The sequence below is a fragment of the Lipotes vexillifer genome, unplaced genomic scaffold, assembly GCF_000442215.2.
Source record: "Lipotes vexillifer unplaced genomic scaffold, Lipotes_vexillifer_v1.1 scaffold1491, whole genome shotgun sequence".
Lineage (NCBI taxonomy): Eukaryota > Metazoa > Chordata > Mammalia > Artiodactyla > Lipotidae > Lipotes > Lipotes vexillifer.
In genome coordinates this window covers 1,292,211-1,314,832 of record NW_006771679.1, presented here as the reverse complement: position 1 = coordinate 1,314,832, position 22,622 = coordinate 1,292,211, and the positions used below count along the sequence as shown (strand labels likewise).

The window sequence follows — 22,622 nt, the reverse complement described above, 5'->3', positions numbered from 1 at the left end:
CTCCCGCCGCGAGGCCCCGCGGGCACCCCTCTCCCCGCGGCTCCCAAAGCGGCGTTGGCCATGTGTAGGTTATTTTGGGTGCCGCAGCAAGGTGGTGCAGGTGATCGGGAGGCTCCGCCGCGGCCGGGGGCGGGGGCAGGGGTGGGGCGGGGTGGAGGTTCCGCGGACCCACCCCCCAGCCAGCGGCCCGGGCGCCGAGGCGAGGGCCGGGCAGTGGGTGTTGCCTTCTACCTCTGCGAGCGGGGAGGGGTTAGTTTCCCACAGGGGATTTCAACCATCACACTCAGAGCCCGCCTCCTAATCCTCGGGCGGAGCGGCTCGGGGGCCCCATTTTATGGCAATAAAGCGACTTAGCGCCTGCTGAGCGAGCCCCTCCCCGCCGCCGCCCCCGCCCTCGGCCCCACCCCGGGGCTCGCCCGCAGCGGCGGGGCTTTGTTTCGGGGGAGGAGGACCCGGAGCTCTTTTGTTTGGGGGTTTGGTGTTTTCACCTCCCCCCCGCTCCCCCCAACCCTCCCCCCCCTCCGCGCCTCTCCGGTTTCCTGAGCTGCGGGCTGCAAGGGAGGAGAAGCGGCGTCTTGCAACCCCCTCGGCTGGGCCCCGGGGTAATTCGATGCGGGCCTGGCGAGGCTCCCCCCGCTAGACCCGGGCTCGCGTCTCGGCAGCCTCCACCCACCGGCCCACCCTACATTTAGCGCATCATGTGATCCGGGTAAGTCATTTGCAAGTACAACAGTTCCCTGGGTTGCCCCCCATTCATTTCCTGAGAACTGCAGAGAGCAGCTGAGAGGCTCTGCCCGTGCGTGTGCGCGTGCGAGTGTGCGTGTGAGTGTGCGCGGGTGACGCCGTGTGTGTGTGTGTGTGTGTGTGAGTGTGCGCGCGCGCGCGTGTGAGAGCGAGAGAGAAAGGGAGAGAGAGAGGGGGACTCTGTGTGAGGGAAAGAAAACAATTTCTCCTGTTCTGCAGCTTCTGTTCAGGTCTGTGCCGATTCCGTTTCTTATCCTTTTTTTTTTTTTTTTTTTGTGCCATCCCAGATCAGACCGTATTCTCTTAACATGTTTTATTTTCCTTCTGTCATCTGCTCAAGTTAAGTCATTTTGGTTGGTCTGTGTTCGTAAAGGGGGAAAGTGTTGGGAAGCGGGAGGGGGCCGAGGGAGGCCGATGCTACTGCAGAGCAAGTAGCGTCGGTTGGATTCGTGGAGAAGAAAGAAGGAGGTTTCTCCCCCCCCCACACCCCCGCCTCGCAATTTTAAAAAAGAACTTATCAAGTAGCGTGAATTAAGCAAATGTTTTTCTATCCCTCGTGGAATTGTTGGTTGCAGTGCTTGCCTGACAGTTGCCAAGGATGAGAAATAAAACACCAGGGCTGAATTGGGAGGGGGGAGCTTGTGGAAGTAGTGTGCCCCCAGGAAGAGAGCGAGTTGGGTGAAGAGCTGCCGCACCGGGCCTTGTGGGCTTGGGTGTGCACTGGAGAGAGCGGAGGGGAAGGGGTTAAGGCGGAGATGACACTGCTGGCATGAATAGTGGTCCTGGTGCTACATTCATTATTGTCTCTGGTCGTAATGATGTGTAACTGTCACTTGCTACAGTGCCTGGTCCATGGAAGTAGCCAGGGGCTGGCCCGTGGCTGTTATTTTCAGTTACGGGGGGCCTGACTGGAGTTGACAATGGGCAACTTTGCAGGGCCACCCGGGCCGGGAAGCCCGCGGAGACGGCCTGGGAGCCACTTATTGCCTTAAGAGGCTCGCTCCGAGGACTCGGACTTGACCTCCGCGACATTAGTTGGTGTTCGCGTTAGATGCTTCCCTACGGGGAGAATCAATCCTGCTTTTGTTGGGTAGAGAACTGCCTATTAGAACTTTGAAAACTTTTATCTTTGGGGAAAAGGGTGGGGTGCACTCAACAGTTCTGTTTCGAAGTGCATTTGAGGCAAATGCTTGGAAAAAGTACCAATTCCTTTGTTATATGCCCTGCAGCTTCCCAGCCCCCTTCACCCTGCGCTTCCAGTTTTGCATACTTTAATAGTAACAGCCTTTATTCAGCTGATAAAAGCTGACTGTGTTGAGTTAAAGAGTATTAGTACAACGGAATGTGTAATCTGGATAAACAGTTTGTGTGGTTAGTATTGTCGGCTCTCTAATTTAACTGTACAGATGGTTTAAGTGTCGTGCTGTATGGATTGTTTTAAGCAATTCCACTGGCTAATAGAATCCTCCTCAGACGAGCACTCGAATATTTTATTTTAAATCAGCTTTAATATTCTGTTTCCCTGTAACACCAGGGAGAGGAGCAGCTCTATTTACGTTTAGTGCGTGTGCATCTAGTGGCTTCGGTAGACATCTGCCAATCAACGCACGTCATTCTGCAAATCCACCTAGACGCCTTCATGCCCTTTTCTTACTGGAGGATAGAGTTGTTTAGATAAGTTAACGCTTTGAAATAAATTTGGTGGCTTTTAACGGACAGCAGCTTGTTATGGGGAATAGGGGTGGTCACTTTGAAGGGTGGGTGTATTCCATCTTCTAAGAAATGCTCTTTGGAATTGGCATTCAGTAAAAACAGTGACCTCTCACCTTAAAAAAGAAAAGCCTGGTTGTGCTATTTGCAGACCTCATTCAGATGTTGTTTACATTTTTGAAAACCACATAGAAATTGGTTGTGATAAAGGGGTATACTTTTAGGCTAGAAAATGTTTAACTTTAGAAGCTTAGAAATAGGTTGTTGAAGGACAAACATTCGGTTGCATAAGTTACATCTTTATGGCTGCAGCCTGGTCAATTAGAGTCCGAGTTGGGGAGAGAGGGTTTTGAACATACAAGAATTGACAGAAATTTGTAATGTAGTTAGGGAAGAGGTTTGTTATTTTTACCTTCTAATTCATAACTATTATGAAATATACTCGCGTTGGTAAAAGTTGGGATGTTTTCACATAAAATTTTAATCATTTAGGCACTAAAACTACTATAGCTGTGTGAGGTAAAGAAACATCCTTGAGGGGTTTCTGTTTATTTTTGAAGTGCTTCAGTTATTTATCTATTACTTAGTAATGCATATTTAAAAGAAACTTCTGTCAGCTAAACTTTGTTTTGGAATGCGTTGAAATACTATTTACTGAATGAAAATGGTTGCGCTAATGGGCCCTTAATATTTTTTTTTCTCCAGAAAATTCCTTTTCCACAACTGAATGTCATTTGGGAGAAAATTGGTCCTGGTATAGCATTTGAGACCTTGACCTTAGCAGCAACTCTTGGCTGGCGCTTGTTTACTACAGCTGCAGCCTATGTGTGTACAGAATGGGAGGGACTGCAAACACTGGTGCGCTCTCTCTCCCCAGACCAAGGGAAAAACAAATCAGGATGCTTGACAGTCATTCCGAAGAGCACCCATCAGGCATGTAATAGCATTAGTGTTCTGGTCGTTTTAAAAAATATCTATCTATGTTCCTCAGGGATTACTTTCCGGCCTCCTGGGAAAGGTAAACGTGCACTTCAACAGACTCAGAGTGAGTTTTAGATGTCATATCATGAAGCAGGCTGCTATCAACATAATGAAATAATTTGTTCTTAAATATAGGTGTGTTTTCTATCCCCATAAAGATGACATAAGTGCTTAGGCCTCTAAGCCCATATGAGGGCATTTTGAACTCAAGCCAGTGTTGGTTAATCTAGAGTATTGAGTAACTTGACCAGTGAGGTGATGTTGTTAACTAGTTGAACATATAAACGTCTTGGATATTTTCATCATGGCACAAAATGGAAAGTGTGGAATTTCATATTTCTGCGATTTAATATGAGACTAATTCACATTAAATTTGGGGCGTCAAATGGTTTGTTTTCTTTATATTGTGAGAGTAACAGTCCTCTTAGTGTCAACTTCATAAATCTAGCTGTAGATGATCTGTGTATTAATACAAAGAAGTTTGTATTCTGCAAAACTAGAAGTGGCACAAAGTTATTTGAAAAGTTATTCTTTTTTTGGATAAATAAGTTTCCTCGCTTGTGCTTCCGTGTTGATTAATGAACAAGAGCTAAAAATCTCCGAAGAGTTTTATTCAGAATCAACGCCATGGTTATCTTTTTCTTTTAGAAAACAACTTTCATTTTTGTAAATAACTCCTAAAATAGATGGCAGTGGCTCACCTTTGTCATTTACATTTTGAAAATACCACGTGGTACTGGAGTGGAAATATCTGTATTTTTGTCCAGTGTTGGTTTACTTTCCATTTTAAAATTCACGTTTATTTATTTTTTCAGCCTACACATTATGCACGTCTTAAGTATGGACCAAATGTAAGGGTGAAAATATTAAGATTTAAATCCCTGGCAACACCCTATAACCACAGCCTTAAGTCATCCACCGTAACCAGGGGTCCTCAAATCAAAAGGCAGGTAACCAGATGGACCTCCCCTGTGCCCAGAAGGGCAACAGCCTTAGGCTCTGTGAGACCTGCTTGGTTTCTAGATCCCAAGCCCTTCCAGAGAACTGTCGGACTTCAGCTGGCCAGAATTCATTGTCAGGCCGTAGAGCAGCAACACCCCATCTGATGTCAGCTTTTGAGTTCTTGCGGTAGGGAACACATGCTGTGGATTAAATGGTTACTTTCTCTATATATTCTCAGTAATTATGTTACAAAAGGATTTTTCGCTTTGGGGTGTTTATTGTCATAAAAGTGGCTACTTGAGTAGTCCTGCTGCTCCAACGAAAATTTGTTTTGGTCTGGCAGTAGATTATAGGATATTCACTCAAAGAATTCTGCTCTGGGATGGGCTTTCCTCCTGTCTTTTTTTCCAACTCAAAGTCATACTTTTATTTTGTGGCTAATTTAATGGTATATATTTTTAAATTTTTACTAAAAGCTTAGTAATTGGACTGGTCCAAACAGTGTTGCTTTTTAGGTACAGATGCAGTAGCAGAAAGCCCTTGCTGCTGTATTCCGGCGTGGAAGACGAGGGGGAAAACTACAGAGCTTTGGGGTAGCTTTCCCACCCCCATCAGAGGCCATAGAAGCTGCCACTATCACAACTTGTTGGCCTCCACAGCCAGGAATTGTGTTTCACGTGCTACATTCACCGTGCTTAACAGTATATATGGCTTTTCACAATAATTGCTGGCATGACGTGTATGTACGTACCATATATAAAAATATAGCCACTATTTTAGGTATGTACATATGATTTAAGCAGAGATGTTGCAGTTTGAGCCTGGCTCTCTTGCTTACTAACTCTGGATGACCTTTGTTAAATTTCTTAATGCCTCTGAGTCTTGAAAATGGGAAAAATCATATGCAGTTTACAGGGCTGTGGTGAGGGTAAGATGAAATAATGTAGGTAAAAATCACTTTTTTAAAAGCGCTGGTAAAGCACTGGTGTGTCAACTGATTTGACAGGAAAAGCACTACCCACCGTCCCCCCACCCCCTACCCTAAAAGGGATGAACTTTCCAGCCTCTCAAAGTGAGCATATAAATCACGCTTATGGAGAAGGAATTTCCGAGTGTGGGTAGAAAACTCCTGGCAGTCAAAGGTCATGAATTCCATTCCTGTCTCACCAGAGATTTGCTCTATGACCTTGAGATCCAGTCACTCTTAAAATGTTTTTATGTAGCTGGTATAAAAGTTACTGACTGTTAACGTTTATATAATGCAGGTGAAGCATCTGAGCTTTTCCAAAGAAAAATACATGAAAATACAGTTTCCATGATCATTTATAGAAAATAAAGATCAGCAAGGATTATTTAGAGATTATAAACCTCCGGGCTGCTTCTTCAGTGAGTCAACTGAAACCTCTATCGACTGGTCATTGAAAATGCCCTTAATTTTTTTTCTTATGGAATCATTAAATTTGTGCTGTTGTACTATAATTTAGAACAGCCTATTGAACTTCAAATCCCTAGTTAAGCCAAGATTCTGTTGATTAAGTTATGTCTGATTTATGGTTTAGTCTCTTGGTTAGACTCAGATGTTGTTGCAGTACAACATGTGAACAATAAAGGAAGGTAGATGATGGGGATCTTAAATGGGTATTTGAAAATTTATTGCACACACTTTTTTATATGCACACATTTCCTTCCGTGTACATTTTTTAAACACACACACATTTTTGAGAAAATTAAGAACAATAATACTTTACATAATTTCTCCCCAGCTACATTTTCTCCAGTGAAGAAACAATTTTTTTTCACACTCTGCACACTGCTATGCTTGCAGTAGCAAAGAAACAGACTCAAACTAGCTCATCAATATAACCCTTTCCGTGTCACACATACACCTTGCCTACCTCCTGTTCATGTTACAACTATCACTGTAAACATCACTTTCTGTGGGACTCTTATTTATCATCCCTTGCTTGAAGAATACACCAGGTTCCAGTCTGTAATCTATGGCCCCATAACACATGATGTTCCTTCTGGTGTAATTGCTTGTTGATTTGTCTTGTCCCTTCCCAATAATAAGCCCCTTGAGAGCAGGAAATGAATCTTCTTCATAGTTCCTTTCATGGCTTCTAACATAGTGGCTGATCATATAGTGCTAAAATACTTAATGAAGGAACAAATTGAGGAGTACAGTCCATATGACTGTCCTTTCAGTAGCTAAGTGCCAAATATCATGGTCATTTCCCCTTGCCTTTTCATTTCTAGTCAGTATATTCATGTCTATTAACCATTCCACAATTCACTACATTTTCCTGAAAATTTTTTTCTCCTTGCCAAATGAAGCCTTGCGGTGGAGTTAAATACTACTGGATTTGAAACCTTAAGCTACCCAGTTTTTAGCCGTCTAACTGGGCAAGTTGCTTCTGCAAGTCTTAGTTTACTCATTGGTAAATAAAAACAAAAACAAGAACATATAATGTCAACATTGCAGAATGTTTTTGAGGATCAGAATTGTGGTAATGCCTGCAAAGCATCCCGTATATAGAACCTTGTACGTACTTAGTGCTCAGTAAATATTAGTCTGCTCAAAAGGTACAAATGTGCAGTTATAAGATAAATAAGTACTAAGGATGTAACATACAACATGATAAATATAATTAATACTGCTGTATGTTATATAGGAAAGTTAAGAGAGTAAATCCTAAGAGTTCTCATCACAAGGAAAAAATTTCTTTTTCTTATGTTTTTGTATCTATATGAGATGTTGGACGTTTACTGAATTTACTGTGGTAATCATTTCATGGTGTATGTTATACTTTAAACTTACACAGTGCTATATATCAATTATATCTCAATAAAACTGGAAGAAAAAAACTTTCATCTCTTCTAGTATTTTTTTTTTTTTTAAGATGTTGGGGGTAGGACTTCATTTATTTATTTATTTTTGCTGTGTTGGGTCTTCGTTTCTGTGCGAGGGCTTTCTCTAGTTGTGGCAAGTGGGGGCCACTCTTCATCGCGGTGCATGGGCCTCTCACCATCGCGGCCCCTCTTGTTGCGGAGCACAGGCTCCAGATGCGCAGGCTCAGCAGTTGTGGCCCACGGGCCCAGTTGCACCGTGGCATGTGGGATCCTCCCAGACCAGGGCTCAAACCCGTGTCCCCTGCACTAGCAGGCAGATTCTCAACCACTGCACCACCAGGGAAGCCCTCTTCTAGTATACTGATGGCCTCTCTTAAAAGCAGCCACTGAGAATGAATAGCAGCAACAAAACAACTACTCTTTATTGTGCAGCTACTATCATACAGAAATTAGGCACTATGCTTTTCATTTCTTAGCTTATTTATTTATTTACTGTAAAGATTTTTTTTGGATGTGGACCATTGTTTTAAGTCTTTATTGAATTTGTTACAGTATTGCTTCTGGTTTATGTTGTTGGTGTTTTGGCTGAGAGGCATGTGGGATCTTAGCTCCCCGACCAGGGATCGAACCCACACCCCTTGCGTTGGAAGGCGAAGTCTTAACCACTGGACTGCCAGGAAAGTCCCTTAGGTTATTTAATATGTACTGTTTAGTAAACAGGCATGTCTAGTTGACTTTCAAATAATTGACACTTTGAATACTCTATGTGGAGACTGCCGAAGTACCTTTTTGTACACTGGATTTTGACTTACGAACATCATCAGTTCATGAATGAATGAGTTTTTTTAAGCTCTTGTAAGATGGGGCCATGTAACAGTCTTTCCCCTCCCCCCAGCCCTGATTTTGCCATTTTTGATAATAATTTCGAAAATTATTTGTGAATTTTACTGTTTTTATGCCTTTCATTAACAAACTGAGTAGAAAAAGGGGAAAATGAAAATCTTGATTCTGGTTTTGAGAAACAGGGCTTATTATCCAGTTGAGACAAAGAAATCATTAGGTGTGTTGAAAATTGGTGAATCTTTATTGAAAGTGCTTAGTGGAGGTAAGCTAATGAATTGTAAAACAATAATAAGGTGACAGAACATACAAAATGCTATACATCTGTTTTTAATGACACTAATAGATTGTGTATAATTACAGATTTTGTAATATTCCTTTGTCTCTGGGAATGGGTGTCCTTTAAAATGTAAGTCTAGTCCCTTGACTTACACATATTTGAGTTTTGTACAAGTTTGCTGGAGTGCATTATATATTAGAAACATGAGATTCCTTCCTCCCTTCCTTTATTAAATATTCGTTGAGTACATGTGTATGATATTATGGTTTCTATTTAATAGATGTGGAAACTGATTTTCACAGGGTAATGCCATCATTATCAATAACCAGTTAGCTTTAAAGCAAAGATTTGAAGACTGGAAAACCTTTGAACTGTCCTCTGTGTTACTCTTACCTCCCTTCAGCATTAAATATGCTATTCCAATTAGTTTTATCGTAGAGAATTAGAGCAAAAGAATGGGAGATTGTACAAATAAATATTGTCTTTAGAGGCTGTTTCATTTGTAGATTATATTGATATACATTTACTAGAATACCTTTACTAGAATATTTACTTCAGTGCAGAAGCCAATTCTGTGTTTAAGAGACTTAATCCAAAAAATTATTTTAGGCGGCAACTGCTACAGGATATTCCATAATGTTAATAGTAGACCAATAAATTCTGGCCAGTATGTATTCTGTTTGATAAAGCTATTAAAGTCAGAGGCATAATAAAATTAATAAAAACATATTATCTGTATAAAAAATGCCTTACTTTCTCATTGGACTTATGCTTATTTAGCTCCTGCCATGTATCTGGAATTATATATGAAAATGGGTAGGACATCACCAATGAGCTGAAAATCAAGTAGGAGAGGTAAGACTTCTGTAGAAAATTATAATTCACAGTAATTTGTGATACGTGGATCAAGTACTGTAAGATGCTTAAACAAAAGGCAGGGGAGAAAAATTGCTCCTAGCTGGGAAATCAAAGGTTTCAAGGTTTGAAAGTGGATAGGTGGCACAAATCCTTCATGGAAAAAGTTTTATGTTTTATAGAAAAGAAACAGCAAACCTGCAAGTGGAAGAGAGCAAATTAAAAACAGCTATTTTGGCATCTGTGGTGATTTCACACCTCTTTTTCTGTTATCTTTTAGAGCTGATGGCTTTATGGTGTTTGGGCGAACTTCTGTCATTTGCTGTATCACCAGAAAATTTTCTTTTCCAAAAATAGATCCCGGCATATGCTTGGCTAGTAGGGCACACAGTGTTACAATGAATTTAGAGAAGGTTTATTTGGATAAACAAAGATAATGATGGTTGATTAATAAAAATTTAAAAGTACACTTTATATGAAGTTATCTAATGAAAGTTTTGCATATTGCTGAAGAGGTTTGATATATGTTTTATTTATAAATGTTGGGAATTTTAGCCTTGACCAAAAGCCTTTATATATAGGAATAAAATCTTTTTTTTTTTCTGTGTAAGAACAATGGAAGGGAAACCTTGAAAATCGATCAGTTTTACAGAAGGTCAGAGTCAGTTGAAGGGATATTTAGAAAGGAACTTTACAGTAGAGTGGTTGAATATTTAAAGAGTGATATCCTCTGGAATGTGCATTAGCTTTTCTACCGTAGGTATAAATACAGGACACTTAAGCAAACACACGATATACTTCATTTTGAGAGATTGTATAATAAGAAAGAAATGAACCCTTAATGAGTCTATAAGGAGCATTGACGGTATTTTTATTGTACACTGAACTTTCTGTTGAGTATATTGGGACTCTACCAAGGCTCCAGGCTGAAGCAGTTGTGTTTTATGTATAAGCAGCTTTGTAATTAAGACAGTTTAGAATTCTTGAGAAGCAGGGGCCAGCAAAAAAAGAATTTCTTAGTGCTTGGTGGTTTTACAGAGTGGTTTTAGTTTCATCCTGACAATCCTATAATGTAGATTGGGCACAGTGAAGGTAAAATAACTAGAAGGTAGCCAAGTCAAAACGAGAACCTTGATTTCCAACACCAGTAAAATAATTTGTTCCCATTTCATTCCACTGCTGTCTTCCTAACTTTCATTTAGTCTTAACAAGCCAACATTTTGAAAGTCCACATTGCGCAAAAGAGGTGCTGCTCAGTGAATATTACTGGATGAATTCTTATCTCCTTCCAAAACATACTTTAAAGGGGTATATAAAACCCCAAATATAACAGCTCGGAGAGATCAACCTAATTAATCCTAGAAGAGACTGCAATTGGAATGCATCCATACTCTGAAGGAAGTTAGGGAGATGCTTCATCACTTAGCACATAGCAGGGCTTATGTTAGGTGCTGAGAATACTAAGATAAATAGAACATGGGCTTTGTCCCAACGTATAGGCAGATTGGGGAAAATGCAGCACAGTTAAGCCCAAAGGAAGGGCCATGCTAGTGTATTCTGCTTCAGTTTATTTTCTTCATGTAGATCTTTTATGTGCCGAAAAATAATACACTAGATATTCTTAGATTTATGTTATAGTCTCTTTTAAGTACTTTCAACCTTATCAGAAAACCTTTTTCCATTTAAACGTGGTTTTCTAAGTGTTTTCTCTTTCAAAAATTATATTGCGCATTTACTGTACATAAAATGTGTATATACATTTTAAAGGTATTATTTAATGTTTACAACCAACTCAGAGCTAGATATTTATAATATTTACATGTGAATTTATTCTTGCCTTTATGACTTAGTTTTTCAAAGGATTACCACTTAAGATCTATAGGAAATAAGCTGTGTTTTGAGGAAACTCACTTGTTAGGCAGGGTTTACAAATCTCTCTCTCTGATAAAAGTAGGTACATGTGTGTGGAGACTTTAAACTGGATTTTATAGTGAACTCCTTTCTCTTTTTTTTTTACTTAGCTTCCCTGCTTCCTCTAGTCAACAATAGCATTATATTCCCTCATAACCCTCATCATAACTATCAGTATTATGTGTCTTAATATTTTTCTCCATATCCATAAGTGTTACAGATGCATCTGCATACATGGATTTTTGATCACGTTTACAAAAATGAGATTATTTTTTGGAGACTCTTTTTTTTTTCCATTTCGTCCTGCCTAAGGGAAATCCTTCCACTTAGCTGCAACAATTCTAATCCATTAAAAACAAAACTGTTGTATATATTGCAAGGTATGGTTATTTTATAGTCTGTTAACTTACTGATGGGCAATACTTTGTTTCCAGTTTTTGCTACTAAAACCAATATTGTAATAAATATCTTTATATTACAGACTTGTGGGATTGATCACCAGGGTGGCATTATTGATTCAAAATGTTGCCACCAGCAAAGCAGGGCAATACCCTTTCCCATAAACTCCATCAGCAATAGATGACACTTTTCTAGTATGATAGTTGTGTAGTGGTATCTCATTGTTAACTTCAGTTATTATTTCCTGACTTCTAGTGACCTGGAGCATCTTTTCCTATGTTTGTAGGTAAATTGGTATTCTTCTAAGAGTTGCCCTTTATTCTTTGTTCATTTTTCTATTTGGTTATTGTCCTTTTGTGAGCGTTATTTATATATTACAGCTATTAACCATTTGTCTGATGCCTGCATTGCAGATAATTTTTTCAAAAACTAATCTTTGGCCTCTTGTCTGTTTAAGAAGTATCTTTTGATATGTTAACATTTAAATAAAAAAAATTATTTATTTATTTTTGGCTTTGTTGGGTCTTCGTTGTTGCGCGCAGGCTTTCTCTAGTTGTGGTGAGCAGAGGCTACTCTTCCTTGCGCTGTGCAGGCTTCTCATTGCGGTGGCTTCTCTAGTTGCGAAGCACGGGCTCTAGGTGCGTGGGCTTCAGTAGTTGTGGCACATGGGCTTAGTTGCTCCACGGCATGTGGGATCTTCCTGGACCACGGGCTCGAACCCCTGTCCCCTGCATTGGCAGGTGGATTCTTAACCACTGCACCACCAGGGAAGTCCCTAACATTTTAAATTTTAATATAATCAATTTTTTTCCTCTCTGTTTCTCTGGTTTACTGTTTTTGTTTTACGTTTTTAAAAGACTTTCTCCATTGGTAAAATAAATATGTAATGTCCTATACTTAGATTTAATTTTTCTTTCCACTTTGATCTTATCTTTAGTCCATTTGGAATTTTTAGTTGTATATGTGGTATGAGAGGGGAGGGAGGGGGTCCACTTTTACTTACTTTCAGATTCATATCCAGTCCATTGTATCAGAACCATTTTTAAGGTAATGTATCCCTTTCCCAGTAAATATAAATTCCACAGTGGTTTTCGTATATCCTATGATAGTACTGGATTGTTGTTTTTTTAATATCTTTATTGGAGTATAATTGCTTTACAATGGTGTGTTACTTTCTGCTGTATAACAAAGTGAATCAGCTGTATGTATACATATATCCCCATATCCTCTCCCTCTTGTGTCTCCCTCCCACCCTCCCTATCCCATCCTTCCAGGTGGTCACAAAGCACCTAGCTGATCTCCCTGTGCTCTGCGGCTGCTTCCCACTAGCTATCTGTTTTACATTTGGTAGTGTATATATGTCCATGCCACTCTCTTACTTCGTCCCAGCTTACCCTTCCCCCTCCCTGTGTCCTCAAGTCCATTCTCTACGTCTGCGTCTTTATTCCTGTCCTGCCCCTAGGTTCTTCAGAGCCATTTTTTTTTTTAATTCCATATATATGTGTTAGCATATGACATTTGTTTTTCTCTTTCTGACTTACTTCACTCTGTATGACAGTCTCTAGGTCCATCCACCTCACTACAAATAATGTAATTTCGTTTCTTTTTATGGCTGAGTAATATTCCATTGTATATATGTGTCACATCTTCTGGTACTGGGTTTTTTTCCTTTTAAAACTGATTTTCTTAGATATTCTCAGACATATAACTAGGGTTCATATCTTAGGAGTATTGTATTCATTGTCTACCTCCCCTGGGCAAAAGATACATAAAAACCCTATTGTGATTTAATTGCACTAAATTTATATATAATCCGGGGACAATTAATATTTTAATGTTATCTCTATTTCTAATGTTATTTCACTTTATCATCCCAATTCAAAAATATGGTTGTCTTTCCATTTGTTCAATCTTATTTTTTATCCTTCAAATAGATTTTAATATATTTTTGTAATGATTGTTTTCTCTTTAATTAAATTTAATTCTAAGTACATTGTAGGTTTTTGGCTATTTTATATCTATTGGGATAATATAATTTCTTTTTTTAGTTTGTTGATACAGTGAATTAATTGCACTGCTTAAGTTTTCAACATTGTACCAGACATTCCTTATTCCTTATATAAGCCTTACTTGGTCTTGATGCACTATCCTATTATGTATAGCTATATTTGATTTTCTAATATTTTGTTAAGAATTTTTTAAAAGTTAGCTTTTATTCTTGTAGTGTCTTTATCTGATTTTTCTTTCAGGGTATTTGTAGCCTCCGAAAATAACTTGGGAAGTGTTCTGTCCTCTTCTTTTTTGGGATACTTTGTGTAGAATTGGTATTTTTTCTCCCTTGGAAGTGTGGACGAATTCACCAGAGAATTCATGTGGATTTAGAGGCTTATTTTTCTTTCTAGGAAGGTTTTCAATTTATTCAATGCTTATAGGGCTATTCAGATTATAAATTAATTTTTGAGTGAACCTTCTTAGTTTGTGGTTTTGAAGGAATTTGGCTTTTTATATGTTATAGAATTTATTGGCATAAGGTTGTTCATATTACCTTATTCTTTTAATATTTGTAGGATCTGCACTGATAACACTCTATTCCCAATTTTGGTGACTTGTGACTTTTGTATTTTTGTCTTGATCAGTTTGGCTAGAGGTTTATCAATTTTATTGATGTTTTGAAAGAACCAGCTTTCGGTTTCATTAATTTTTTCCTCTAGTATTTTACTTTTTTCTAATTCATTGATTCCTGATCTTTATTATTTTCTTCTTTCTGCTTGTTATAGGTTTACTTTTTTCTTTTTGTAGTTTCTTAAGATGGAAGCTTAAAATATTGGTTTGAGACCTTTTTTTCTTACATAATGTATGTAATGCTATACATTTTACTCTGAGCTCTGTTATTTTACATTTTTATTCAGTTCCAAAGATTTTCTAATTTCCATTGTGATTCCTTCTTTGATCTTGGATTATTTGGAATTATGTATTTTAATAATCAAATACTTGGGCATTTTGAGATATACTTATATTGGTTTCTAGTTTAATTCCATGGTTTTCAGGGTATGTATGATTTTGGGTCTTTAAAAATTTGCTGAGATTTGTTTTATGGCTCAGAATGTGGTTAGTATTGGTGAAGGTTACATGTACAGTTGAAAACAGTGGATCCTGCATTGTTGGGTAGAGCAGTCTATATGTATATTAGACCTATATCCTACAAATGTCAGTTTGGAAAGTTGGTTAATGTTCTTCACGTCTTCTACATTGTTAACTGATTTTTCTTTTGTCTCCTTGTTCTGAAGGTTTTTGGGAGAGCGGGGTTTAAGTATTGAAATTCAATTGCGAATTATTCTAATTCTCTTTTCAGTTTTATCAGCTTTTGTTTATGTATTTTGAAGCTCTGTTATTAGGTGCAAACAAATTTAGGATTGCTATGTTTTCTCCATGAATTGACCCCTACATCATCATGTAATATCCCCCTTTTTCTTGTGTAGACAACGTATAATTGGGTGTTACTGTCTTTAATACAATCTTACTGTCTCCAACTTTTACCTGGAATCATTTGATCATTTACATTAAACATTTTGATGTGATTAGGTTTCTATCTACTAGCTTGCTGTTTGTTTTCTATTTGTCTCATATGTTCTTTGCTATTATTTTCCTGCATCTTGCCTTCTTAAGGCTTGATTATTTTTTAATATTCTATTTTATCTTCACTTTTGGCTTATTAATTACAGCTCTTTGTTTTATATTGTTAGTGGTTACTCTAGGGTTTACAACATACATCATTAACTTCTCACACTTCCTGTATGATGTTAGAATTTTACAGTGGTATGCTGTCATTTTTTTCCTCTCACTTTGCTTATGCTATTTTCTTAATATATTTTACTTATACGTGTTATAAACCATAATTTCCTAGATACTATTTTTGCTTTAAAGAGTCAATTACATATATATACATATATATATATATATTTTTGTGTGTGTGTGTGTGTTCACTGATGTCTTTTCTAGTTCCAGCGTTCTTTATTTGTTTGTTCTACATTTCTATCGAGTATCATGTTACTTTTGCCTAAAGAAATTTCTTTAGTTGTAGAGCAGGTCTGCTGGCAATGACTGTTCTCAGCTCTTGCTTGTCTGAAAAAGTCTGTCTGCCTTTGTTTCTGAAATATTTTATTTGGGTTTTGAATTCCAGGCTCACAGTTTTCTCCCCATTACTTTAAAGATATTGCTCTATTATCCCATAGCTTACATAGTTTCTGAGAGATGTCTTTTATTAGTCTGATCTTTGTTCTTCTATAAGTAATATTTCTCTTTTTCTCTGGCTGCCTTCAGGATTTTTTTTTAATTTTTTTTTTTTTTTTTACCCTGGCTGTGAAGTGCATAGGTGTGTTATCATTTATAATTGTACTGCTTGGGGTTCTCTAAGCTTCTTTGATCTGTAGCTTATTGTCCTTCCTAATTTTTCATCCATTATCTTTTTAAACATTTCTTCTGCCTCCTTTCTGCTGCTCCTTGTGGACTATTTTGACAAGTACATTAGTCTAATTGATATTGCTTCAGAGGTCTTGGATTCTCTGCACTCCCCCCTTCAGTTTTCAGTCAGAATAATTTCTATTGATCTGTCCTCAAATTTACTAATTCTTCCTGCTGTGTCTAGTGTTTTGTAAGCTCAGTGAAAGCATTCTTCATCTTTGAGATAAAGTAATTTGTCTAGTATTTTCGTAGAACTTAAAAAAAGTTTCCACATCTTTGCTGAGTTTTTGATTATTCATGTTGTCTATCTTTTTCTCTAGATTTTTTTTTTTTTTTTTTTTTTTTTTTTTTTTTTTGTTTTTTTTTTTTTTTTTTTTTTTTTTTTTTTTCCTTGCGTTATGCGGGCCTCTCACTGTTGTGGCCTCTCCCATTTGCGGAGCACAGGCTCCGGACGCGCAGGCTCAGCGGCCATGGCTCACGGGCCCAGCCGCTCCGCGGCATGTGGGATCTTCCCGAAACGGGGCACGAACCCGCGTCTCCTGCATCGGCAGGCGGACTCTCAAGCACTGCGCCACCAGGGAAGCCCTTCTCTAGATTTTTAAACATCTTAATTACAAAGTCTCTATTTGATAGTTTCAACATCTCTGCCATCTCAGGGTCTGATTATGTTGATAGCTTTATCCCTTGACATTGGGTATCCTTGCTTTGTTTTGGTGTCTTGTAATTTTTGATTGGCTGCATGACATTATGTAAAAGAATAGTACATAGTGAGATGAAAAGTTATTATGCTAAGACATGGATGTGCCTTTTATTCTGCAAGGTGTTCGTGTCTGTCGAGGCAGGTAAATGAATCAGTTTGCTCAGTATATGTGCTGAGTTACTGCTTTGTTGTTACTAGTGAACTGTCATATCACCAGAGACTTCAAGTTTCTCCAAGAATGCATTGCTTTACCTGCAGACTTCTGTGAGACCTGGAGTGCCACAGAATTTTTCTTCTCAGTGTTCCTGCTATACCCTCAACTTTCTGCTAGTCCTGAACTCCAGTGACACAAGGGACCCCTTTCTGTGCTTTTTGAGTCTATCTTGGAAGTAGTCTGGGTGAAGTTGTGGATGGATGAGTGGGTGGGGTCTCAGTTTCCCTACCCCCGATGCAGTTTTAGGCTGGCCTGGATGACTAAGTCTGAGCTGGGACTTTGTCAGCATGTCTGTCCCTTTCTCTTGTGGTAGCCAAACTCTGCCTTGTGTCAATGGTAGGCTTTTGTGCCAGTGAGTTTTCTCTTCTTACATCAGTATGGCTGATGTCTTATTTGTATCACTGTAGAATTCTGGGCCTCAGTGAGTGTCTTGCCTTACCCCAGGATCAGATGAGTTTTACCTAGTGTTCAGTGCAGGGCAGTTGTGTTCATGATTTTTCTTTCTCACCCGGTGGCTACTATCCTTTGAACCTCGGAAGAGGGCTAGGCAGAGGGTCTCTCTCTCTCTCTCTCTCTCTCTCCCAGTGGCAGATAACTTCTTCTCCTCCTCTAGCACAGTCCACCTTTGCCTGGAGGGAGAAGGAGTATTTACTGTCCCTCTCTCTGTGGCAGATGGCATTTGCTTCATTTGATGTTAGAGTCTTGGATGAAGCCAGTTTTTATGCATGTCCCCCAGTGGTAGCTGATCCCTACCTGCATGCCAACATTTCCAAGAGTAGCTCTCTTAGGTCTCCTGTTCTTTTTCTAGTCTTTTGTCTTAGCACCTGGAGGAGGATTATGCAGAAGAGTAGGTGAGTGGCTGTGAAGTGTCCTTGCATCTGGGGCTTCCTGGGATACTAAGTGACTTTGCTAGCCCACATTCAGCTTTTAAAAATTTATTACTATTTTAGCGGTTTTATATTGCTTAAAAATTAAAAGGAAAAATTTAATTGTAGTAAAAAAAAACTAACATAAAATTTACCATCTTAACTATTTTTAAACTCACAGTTCAGTCATGTCAACTGTATTCACATTGTTGTGCTTCACATCTCAGACTTTTTCATCTTGCACAACTGAAACTCTGTACCCACTGAACAGCACCTCTCCGTTACCCCCTATCCTTGGACCCTGGCAACAACCCTTCTGTTTCGTGTTTCTTATCAGCTTTTATGACTGTTCACTCTTTTTCCATTATCATGGCCAAAGGCAATTCCTACTTCTCTATGAAGGGTGAGTCCTATGAACTGGAACCTAGTTCACCTGGTTGCCTTGTGACTTAAACTTTTTGGTCTCAAAAACATTATGAATTTGTAGGGTGTTCAACTTACATAAGTAGTTTCTTTATATCTGCTTAGCTTAAATGTGCTTAGATTTCATTCTTTTCTTTTCCTCTGGTAATACCTGTTGGACTGTGTGTGTGTGTGTGCGCATGTATAATCTACTGATGGAAAATTTTTTTTCTCCTTTAGTTGACTGTTATCAAGCATTGGAGGATTTGCTAGTATTGAACTATCCTTGCATTAGGAGCAAACCCTTTTAAAAAATAATTTATTACTTTATATAACTTTGCTTGATTCTATTTGATAACTTGGAAAGTTATTTAGAATATGTACGTCTGTATTCACAAGTGAGATTGGTCTATAATATTTTTCTTGGTGCTGAATCAGATTTTTGTATAATAATTTTGGTGGATACATAAATTAACTTAGAAAGTATTCATGTCTTTCCTTGCACTGTAATTGGAACTGTCTCTTAAAAGCTAATACTCAGGTGTGAACCCCTGGATCATAGTTGGTTTTTTTTTTTTTTTTTTTAATGTTACCCCAGTGGTACATATGTAATCTTTTTTCCAATTTTGTCTGTATATCTGTCCATTAAAGTTTTCAGCTTCTTTTCGGATCAAGTTTTGGCTAGGAAATATTCCATTTGCTTTTTAAAATTATTTATTCTATATTGAAATATAATTGACATGTATTACATTGTATTAGTTTCAGGTGATTTCTGAATTGATTACCACAGTAAGCTTAGTTTACATCTGTCACCACACATAGTTACAATAGCTTTTTTCTTGTGAAGAGAACTTTTAAGATCTACTCTCTTAGCAACATTCAAATATCTGATGCCTTACTGTTAACTGTAGTCACTATGCTTTACATTACATCCTCAGGACTTACTTCTTCTATAACTAGAAGGCTGTACTTTCTGACCACTTCAACCCATTTTGCCCACCCCCATACTTAGCCTCTGGCAACCACCAGTCTCTTCTGTACCTGTGATCTCTGGATATCTGTATGTACCCATTTGCTTTATAGGCTTTTAAATTTGTTACCTTGGTATAGCATGTATTATAGTATTCCCTAATGCATAATTACATTTCTACTGTAACACACTTTTTTCTTATTCCCAATATTGTCTTTTTTTTAACTGTTCTTTCCATAAATGGTCCATGTGTTGCTTTGCTGTTTTATTAGTTTTCTTTTATAAAAATTATTTTGGTTTTTTAAAATCATTTCTACTCTGTTTTTTCCTTGTTTTCTTTTTCATGACTTTTTGCTTATATTTTTTCAATTCTCTGTCCTCATCTGTTTCTTTTTGCTTTGTCTTTTATTCAAAAAAAAAAGAAAAAAACCTTTAACTATGAAGGCATTGACATTAGAAATATTGTTCTGAATATATCCTTTGCTATATTCTATGTGTTTTTATTGAGGAATTACTTCCCTTTTCATTGTTTTTAGATAGTTGGTAATTTTATTTCTTCTTTGAATCAAGAGTTTCTAGGAATGTGTTTTTAAATTTCTGATTATTATTTTTAGGTCTTCCATTCTGTATTTCCATCTGAATTTTGATTTACATTCAGAGATTGTAATCTGTAAAACATTCTCATTTTTAAATCACTAAGATTTTTTTTTTAATGTCTAAGTATATGATTTACTTTTATAAATATTCCCGAGAGATTTGAATAGCGGTATCTTCTCTGTTGAGGAATGTGATTTTCTGTTTTTCATCTGCTAAATTGTTTGTTGATTTATTTTAAATTGTTTTATGTTCTAACTTATATCTGTTCTGTTAAATTTGTTAATTCAAAAAGTGTGGTGTATTGAGTTTTACATTCTAATCATATTTTTACATCTTCATTAAACTTAAAATTTATTTTTTGTTATTTTAAATTGTTGTGAAATATAAGTGACATAAAAGGTAACCATCCCCCTCCCCACAGCCCTTGGCAATCACCACCCTACTTTCTGATGTTTTGAGTTTGACTGTTTTAGATACCTCATATAACTAGCATCATATATTATTTGTCTTTTTGTGTCTGGCTTATTTCAATTAGCATGATGTCCTCAAAGTTCATCTATATTATAGCATGTGTCAAGATTTCTTTCTTTTTTTGAGATTGAATAATATTACATTGTATGTATGCTACATGAAAATGGATGTTTGAATGTCTTTTGATTCCCTGCTTTAAATTCTTTGGGGTATGTAACTGGAAGTGGAATTGCTGTATATTGTTGTAATTCTTCGTTTAATTTTTGGAGGACTTACCATACCATTTACCACAGTAGTTATGCCACTTTGCATTTTCATCAGCAGTGCACAAGGGGTCCAGTTTCTCTGCATCCTGGCTATTACTTGTTATTTTCTGGACTTTTAAAAAAAGCCATTCTGATGGGTTTGAAGTAGCATCTCATTGTGGTTTTCATTTGCATTTCTGTAATAATTAGTGATGTTGAGCATCTTTTCATGTGCTTACTGAACATTTGTGTATCTTCTTTGGAGGAATGTCTAAGTCCTTTGCCCAGTTTTTAGTTGGATTTTTGTTATTGTTGAATTGTAGGAGTTCTTTGTATATTCTGGATACAAACCTCTTACCAAATACATGATGTGCAAATATTTTTCTCCCATTCTGTGGGTTGCCTTTTCACTCTGTTGATAGTATCATTTTGATACACAGAAGCTCTCAGTTTTGCTTTAGTGCAGTTTATCTGTTTTTTCTTTTGTCGCCTCTGCTTTTGGTGTCATATCCAAGAAATCATTGGCAAATCTGTTATTATGAAGCTCTTCTGTGTTTTATTTTAAGTTTTATAATTTTATGTCTTCATTAAATTTTGGTAGATTTGCTTGTATATTTACCTGTGTATTGTTAGGGACATATAACTCCATGACTCTTTTTAAAATTATCCTTCTTTTTTGTACTGAATGCCTTTAAAATTAAATTCATCCTAGACTGATGTTAATACTGCCATTCCTGTTTTTCTTTTTGAGAGAGACTTTAAATATGTATGATTTTACTGGACTAAATGACTTATGGTGTCATTAACTTTTCCTTTTTAATTTGTTTTAAGTTTGTTTTATAATATAAAATAGTGTTTTTCTTTAGCATTTTGCTTTTTCTTTTACCCATTTTAAATGCACCATTTCCTTAAGACAACTCTGTTTGACAAAATTTTTTTTTTTTTTTTTTGGTAATGTACTGCCATTGCAAGAACATTTTAGTAACCGACATACAAATCTCTGGTGTCTACAGTGTGAGGAGCCCCCTCTTAGATGTGATGCCATTGGTTGCCTGCTGCTTGATGTGATAAGAGTTAGGAAGTAACTTTTCCACTACATCTTACTGCAGGGTGATTGCCATTTTTCTTAAATTCTCTCCTTTGTGAGTTTTCATTATTATTGGCATCCTGATATCGTGGAGTACTAAGGGTGTTTTATTCTAAGGTTAGGAGTCTACGGACACATTGTACTGCTAGCACTATTTTCATAATTTGCTAGAGGTTTCTATTTTAAGAGTAGTTCATTGATCTCTTCAAACCTTGGGCAGAAAAATTACTTTAGCCCTAATTTAGTTTTAAAAAGATTTGAGATTGTTATCCCAGTTTCTAACTTTAAGTTGGAAATCATAATAATCTTTGATCTCCATATAGTTAAAATATTTTCTGAAAAGTCTTGTTGTGAAGTCATAAACTGTGTACTGGGAACAATCACAGTCATGAAAATCTAATTCTCACTGAGTATGTATAATGCGCATGGGGTTGTGTTTAGATCTTGCCTTAGTTTGGATGGGCTGCCTTAACAAAATGCTACGGACTCAGTAGCTTAAGCAACACAGATTTATTTCCTCACAGTTCTGGGTACTGACAGTCCCAGACCAGGGTTGGTCTGTAGTGAGGACTTTCCTCCTGGCTTGCAGATAGCCATCTTCTCCCTGTGTCCTCACATGACAGAGACAGTGTGCACTGGTGTCTAAGGACACCAGCCCTATTGGATTAGAGCCCTACCTTATTTAACCTTATCACCTCCTCATAGGCCATATCTCCAAATACAGTCACATTGGGGGGTTAGGCTTCAACAAAAACATTTTGGGCAGATACGCACATTCTGTCCGTAACAGATCAAAAGCCTAAATTTTTTTTTTTTTTTTTTTGCGGTACGCGGGCCTCTCACTCTTGTGGCCTCTCCCTCTGCGGAGCACAGGCTCCGGACGCGCAGGCTCAGCGGCCATGGCCCACGGGCCCAGCCGCTCCGCGGCATGTGGGATCCTCCCGGACCGGGGCACGAACCCGCGTCCCCTGCATCGGCAGGCGGACTCTCAACCACTGCGCCACCAGGGGAGCCCAAAAGCCTAAATTTTTGAAAAATAAGGCTTTAACTCTTGGTTAAGTTTCCTATCAGAGTGAGTTGTTAATAGTTTGACTTTC

The 22,622-nt window shown here is 37.9% G+C and overlaps 1 protein-coding gene across 1 annotated transcript in view; it reads left to right on the top strand.

Moving 5' to 3' along the window:
• Positions 1–426: 426 nt before the first annotated feature.
• Positions 427–22,622, top strand: part of KLF12 (KLF transcription factor 12) — a 446,968-nt gene continuing 424,772 nt past the window's right edge. The window contains exon 1 of the mRNA XM_007447097.1: positions 427–709. The gene's annotated coding sequence lies outside the window, so the exon portion shown is untranslated. The remainder of the gene's footprint in view (positions 710–22,622) is intronic.